Here is a 6,843-nt window from a genome sequence, read left to right as displayed (position 1 = left end):
CTTTTCCTTTTTCTTTTGGAAAAAAAGCACTTGCATGACACTTTGCATGGGACTCCAGGATTTTCATGGATTTGCTGAGGAGTCAGTGGAAGCCAGGTTTGTAACTCTGGTTTGCAAATCATGCTGCCTGAGCATTTGGGCTTCCTATTCTTTTGATACCTCCTCAGAGCCCTGGGCTTCACAGCTTTGATTAGGAAGCCACTACCTTCTCAGACTGTAATAAATAATCAAGAAGCTTTCTCACCTCTACTGTGAAACAACAGCTTTGTTACCCAGACTGCAGATGTCTCCTGCAGGATACAATTAACTGTAACTGGGGGAGGACTTTTTGAGGAAGAGAGATTGCTCTAAAAGCCACATTGCATTCATAGTCCATTTGGTATTCCTTGTGCATTAATACAATGGCAGAAAACAAGCCAGTGAACTAACAGCTGAAACTCCTCACTGATGCATCGTCACTGGAAATGCTATTTTTTTAAAGCTGCTGGTGGGTACTGAGTATTTGTTATGTTATTCCTTATATATTTTTCGTATATATGGAATATTTTACAAACAATTAAAAACATTTTTAATGTTTATTTTTGAGAGAGAGAGAGAGAGACAGTGTGAGCGGGGGAGGGGTAGAGAGAGAGGGAGACACAGAATCCAGAGCAGGCTCCAGGCTCTGAGGTGTCAGCACAGAGCTTAACGCAGGGCTCGAACCCATGAACTGTGAGATCATGTCCTGAGCCAAAGTTGGACCCTCAACCGACAGAGCCACCCAGGCGCCCCATACAAATATTTTTTTTAATTTTTTTTTTAATGTTCATTTATTTTTGAGACAGAGACAGAACATGAACGGGGGAGGGGCAGAGAGAGAGGGAGACACAGAATCCGAAGCAGGCTCCAGGCTCTGAGCCATCAGCCCAGAGCCCAACGCCGGGCTGGAACTCACGGACTGCGAGATCGTGACCTGAGCAGAAGCCGGGCGCTTAACCGACTGAGCCACCCAGGTGCCCCCAAATGTTTTTTTTTAAACCCACTGGATTTAGCCTGGACCAGAAGTTGTCCCTTAATCAGGTTAGAATGCCTGTACGGTAGAGGCAAACTCAGTCTCTGTGTGAACTTATTTAGGACAGATGTACTTGGGGAAGGGGTAGCAGTTTGCTATGTGGGCTATAAGTTCTCTCTGTGTACTATTATTGTCACACAGACCTTTGCCCCTCACAAAGGAGGTGGTTCAGAGCACAGACCCTGGTGCCAACATGCCACCTTGTTCTAATTCTAGACTTAGCCACTTGGGTAGCTGTGTGACCTTGGGCAAGTTACTGAACCTCTCTGTACCTTAATATCCTCATCTGTAAAGTGAGGTATTTGATAGGGCTGTTAAGAGGATTAAGAGAGAATGCTTGTAAGTACTGAGCACAATGCCTGGAACATAGTAAATGCTTCATTTTAGTGTATGTTAAGTAAAAATAGACGAGAGGGCGCTTTGGTACCCAGTTGCTTGATGGAGACTCGGACAGTTTTCCTTCCCGGCTGGGTGCAATTACCTGGGGAGCACTAGATGGCAGCAAAGCATGATTCCTTAGTGCTGGCTTTCAGGTTTCCGGCCAGCCTGCCAGGAACAAGACAGAGAGCACTGATTACTTAGTGTCAGCTGTCCAGGGTATTCTCAGCACCTGCCCAGGGACCTGCAGAGGGACCCTCCAGGGCACCCTCGCCACCACTCTTACCCAGCTGCGCTAAATGCCAGACCACACTGAGCGCATTGCCTTTGTTCTGACTGAGGTGATTATCACAGAAGACTTTCTTAGATGTGGAATTACTTTGCCAAAGGTTATGAATAATTTTGAGGCTTTTGATATATATTGCTGAATTGCCCTCGGAAAAAATTGTGCTGATTGACATCCTACCAAGAATGGGGGTTTGTGAGGGGCACCTGGGTGGCTCAGTCCGTTGGGCGTCTGATTTTGGCTCAGGTCATGATCTCATGGCTTGTGAGTTCAAACCCCACGTTGGGCTCTGTGCTGACAGCTCAGAGCCTGGAGCCCGCTTCAGATTCTGTGTCTCCCTCTCTCTCTGCCCCTCCCCAGCTAGCATTCTGTGTCTCTCTCTCAAAAATAAATAAACGTTAAAAAATTTTTTTTAAAAAAGCATGGGGGTTTGTGTTTCTGCCCCACACTACTACAGGGTATTGTTATTTTGTTTTTGGGAGGCAGGTATTGTTATTTTTAAAAAATCCCTGCCCTAGATGGAAGATTTTTAAATGCAATCTTTTTTTCATTCACATTTATTTGATAAGATTAAACATTGGAAAATAGTTTTCTATTGCGATTTTAAAACATCACCTGTTGATATCCTTTGCCCACTTTTCTATTGAGATGTTCACTTAAAAAAAAACTATACAGTAGGAGTTTTGGTTGCATAGGCATGTTTAATTAATGTCTACTAACTAATGTAAACTAAATTAACATGTTAATAAATAACATGAATTATTTATTCAGTTTTAAAAATTTATTTTATTTTTAATGTTTATTTATTTTTGAGAGAGAGACAGAACAGGGGAGGGGCAGAGAGAGAGGAAGACACAGAATCCGAAGCAGGCTCCAAGCTCTGAGCTGTCAGCACAGCGCCCAACGCAGGGCTTGAACCCATGAACTGTGAGATCACTACCTGAGCCGAAGTCAGATGCTTAACCAACTGAGCCACCCAGGTGCTCCTATTTAGTTTTTGAATGAATAATACCTTCAGGTGGTTTAAACATCAAAAAGCATAGTATAGGGACATCTGGGTGGCTCAATCAGTTAAGCGTCTGACTTCAGTTCAGGTCATGATCTCTTGGTTTGTGAGTTCGAGCCCTGCATAGGGCTCTGCGTTGATGGTGAGGAGCCTGCCTGGGATTCTCCCTCTCTCTCTCTCTCTCTCTCTCTCTCTTTCTCTGCCTGTCCTTCACTCTCTCTCTCTCAAAATAAATAAATAAACAAAAATATTTTTTTAAAAGCATAGTATAAGGCGTATGGTGAAAAGATTCCTTCCCATCCCGTTCCACCCAGTTTTCACCCTTCTCCAACAGGTTTCATGATTAATAATTTCTTACTGCTCCAGAGAGTTTTTATGCCTGTAAAAGCCAATACAAATATATATATCCTTGTTGGCACACCTTTTTGCATACATTGTGCCAGACCACACTGTTCTATGCCTTGCTTTATTTTTTTTCTATTTAACAATATATCTTTGAGATATTCCTATATCAAATCTATAAAGAACTTACCCATCATTATTTACAGGGTTATAGTGTTTCATTTTATTTAAAATTTTTTTAATGTATATTTATTTTTGAGACAGAGAGAGAGCATGAACGGGGGAGGGTCAGAGAGAGAGGGAGACACAGAATCGGAAGCAGGCTCCAGGCTCTGAGCTGTCAGCACAGAGCCCGACGCGGGGTTCGAACTCACGGACCGTGAGATCATGACCTGAGCCGAAGTCGGCTGCTTAACCGACTGAGCCACCCAGGCGCCCCTATGTTTCATTTTAAATAACAAGGCTCCTGTTGGTAGTCATTTAGATTAATTCCATTATTTTGCTATTACTAACCAGGCTACAATGAGCAAGCATACCTCATATCATACATTTACAAGTGGATCTCTAGGATAAATTTTTGAAAACGGGATTGTTGGGTAAAGTATCTTTGCATTTACATTATATAGCTACTGATGGATTGCCCCTTGTAGTGATTGTGCCAATATACACTTGTACCATCAATGGATGAAAGCGCCCATTTCACTGCAGCCAAATAAGGCATTATCAAACTTTTAGATTTTTGTTAAACTAATACGTGAAAAATTTTATCTCAGTGGAATTTTAGTATTTTTCCCATCATGAATGAGGTTAACATCATTTTTACATAAGTGAGAGGCATTTATATTTTCTTTTTTTAATGTTTATTTATTTATATTTTGAGAGAGAAAGAAAGAGAGAGGGTGGGGGAGAGAGAGAGAGGGAGACAAAGAATCCCAAGCAGGATCCGAGATGTCAGCATGGAGCCTGACTCAGGGCTTGATCCCACAAACATGAGATCATGACCTGAGCCGAAATCAAGAGTCAGACACTTAACCATCTAAGCCACACAAGTGCCCCTATATTTTCTTAATGTGAAACGCTCATATCATTTGTCCATTTTTCTGGTTAGTCTTGTTCTTAGTGATTTGTAGGAGATCTTTACATATTAGAGAGTAGTGATATGTGTTGCAAGTTTTTTTTTAGTTTTTCACTCGTTTTTTTATTTTTCTCATTTTTTATTATCATGGGAGGAGCAGAGAGAGAGGGAGAGAGAGAATCCTAAGCAGGCTCTGTACTCCCAAACCATGAGATCATGACCTGAGGCGAAATCAAGAGTCAGTTGCTTAACTTACTGAGCTATCCAGGAGTCCCACATGACCACTATTTTCAAATCTTACTTTATGAACCATTTGGTCACATTATTTTTTATAAAGAAAAGTGTAAAAGTTAATGTCTAACAATAGGCAAAGTGCTAAATAATTAATACTATATTCATTTAATGGACTCAATGTTTTCAAAGACTTGTTAATTCCATGAGAGAATTCTCAAGATAAATTAAGCAAGAAAAGCAAAATATAAAACAATTTATTCCAAATGATCCCAATTAAAAATGAAAGAGTGCATTTACATGTAAAAATGGCTAGAAGGAGGGCGCCGGGTGGCTCAGTTGGTTAAATGTCTCACCTCGGCTCTGGTCATGATCTCACGGTTCGTGAGTTCCAGCCCCACATTGGGCTCTCTGTTGTGCTCGTGGAGCCTGCTTCAGATCATCTGTCCCCCTCTCTCTCTTTCCCCCTCCCCTGCTTGCACTCTTTCTCTCTCTCAAAAAAAAAACAAAAAACAAAAAACAAAAGAAACAAACACCTTTAGAAAAAACTAAAAAAAAAGTGGCTAGAAGGAAATCTATTAAAACTTTAAAAGTAGTTATCTCTGCCTTAAAAAAAGTTTATTTGCAAAGAATATGTTTTCTTTTAATAATATGATAACCCCTAACAAATGTTACTAAACACACACACACACACACACACACACACACACACACACACACATCTTATGGTGTATGTCTCTTTCGTAAAGCCTTTTTAAAACATATATTTTTAAGGTGGGAGATAAATCAGTAAAATGTTATTTTTACCCTTTGGGTAAGTTTCCTTTGATCCTATCAAAGTACTACTATCACACTGCTCATATTCTTGGTTATCTTCAGTGTGTTTTATTTCCTATCTTCTTAGGTGCCCCCTGTATCTCCCACAGCTCATGATACATTGTTTTCTTGTTGAATGACTTCAGGCTCACCTTGGTCATAATGAAGGGATTCAGCTTTACAAGGGCTTGAGCCTTTGGCATTTCATATAAGGAATGTCCACTGCATGATGGGTCAGACATGACCTTTAATCCTGGCTCTGCCCAGACAAGTATGAACTTGGATAAAAGTCACTTCCCTTGTTTTTGGGCTTTCTTCTTCCTTCCATAAAGTGAAGGTGTTAGATAATCTCTCAGGCTCTGTCCGATTTAAATTTCTACCTGTTAGAAGCCACAGTGGATTCTGGCTTTCTGGGGCTTCCAAGAATGCATTAACATCATTAACAACGACAGGAATGATTAATATTGAGATTGGCCCACAGTTGTTAATATGTTGATTTATGGAGAATTTAAAATGATAAGCAAAGCTTATCAGGTTTGTTTTTTTTTATGGAATGTATGCTTCTTTGGTGATGGTTGTTGTTGATGATGTTATTGTTGTTTTGATTAAGCTATTTAAAGTAAACCGGGTCACATCAGCTGAGTTTCCTTGTTACTGGATTCCTGAGGCTGTTATATCAGTGTTCCGTGGCTACATTAAGGTGAGGTCTGTTCAGATGAGTCAGAATATAAAATGAATACATATGTCAAGCTCGAGATTGCCTTGCAGGGTAAAACTTACCAAGTTGCAGAATCTTGCTGGACCTTTATTTCCCCAAGTGAAATACATGGCTACCATCAGGGACTGTGGGGGCTGATCTTATGTTAATCTAATCCTACTACTTGGTTTTATAGGTAAGAAAGAAAATGGTGGGCAGGAGTTGTTGAGTGACCTGTCCACATTCACACAGCATGGAAAAATCAGATCCAAGACTACGGGGTTAGGATATATGGAAAAAGGTCTGGATTCCAAGTGAGCATTTGCTAATAATCAAGCAGTATGATTTGGGCAAGTCATTTCTCTGCCCAGATTAAAGTGAATGAAAAGAATAAAATGCAAAATTTTCTAGATTATTTAATTATTTTGTAGACTAAAATAGGGGTTTAAGTAGATTGACAAAGAATCCTCTGGTAAAAAAAATAGGACGTAATAGTACGTAAAAATCATGATATGATTCTGTGATTTTCATTAATTTCTGAAGGATATTTACATCTTAATATGTCTTCACATTAGTGATACTTAATGTTCTTTAGCAATATGTTTTCCTCTTAGCAAGTCTTAGTAAAAAAATGCAACACCTTTTAATAGGTGCTGTTGTTGAGCAGAAACGGGGGTAAGGAAGCCAGGCAGAGCTCTAAGAACCTCAATATGCGTAGAGAGGTCCGTAAACTTAATGAGCATTAATAGGCACCACACGTGATATTTATTAATTCTTTTCTGGAATGAAGAGCCCTCCGCGGATACAAGCTTACATCCTCAGGGCAACCTCTGTTGTATGTATTTTGTCGTATTAATTAATTACTAGGTTTCTTTTTTTCTTTTAAGTTTTTTTTAAAGCTTTTTTAACAAGTGCAACCCACTCAGGGCTCAATCTCATGAACTATGAGATCATGACCTGA

This window comes from Panthera uncia (assembly GCF_023721935.1).
Source record: "Panthera uncia isolate 11264 chromosome B3 unlocalized genomic scaffold, Puncia_PCG_1.0 HiC_scaffold_1, whole genome shotgun sequence".
NCBI classification, from domain to species: domain Eukaryota; kingdom Metazoa; phylum Chordata; class Mammalia; order Carnivora; family Felidae; genus Panthera; species Panthera uncia.
The sequence above is the reverse complement of the archived record's forward strand: the minus strand, read 5'-3'. Positions refer to the sequence as shown.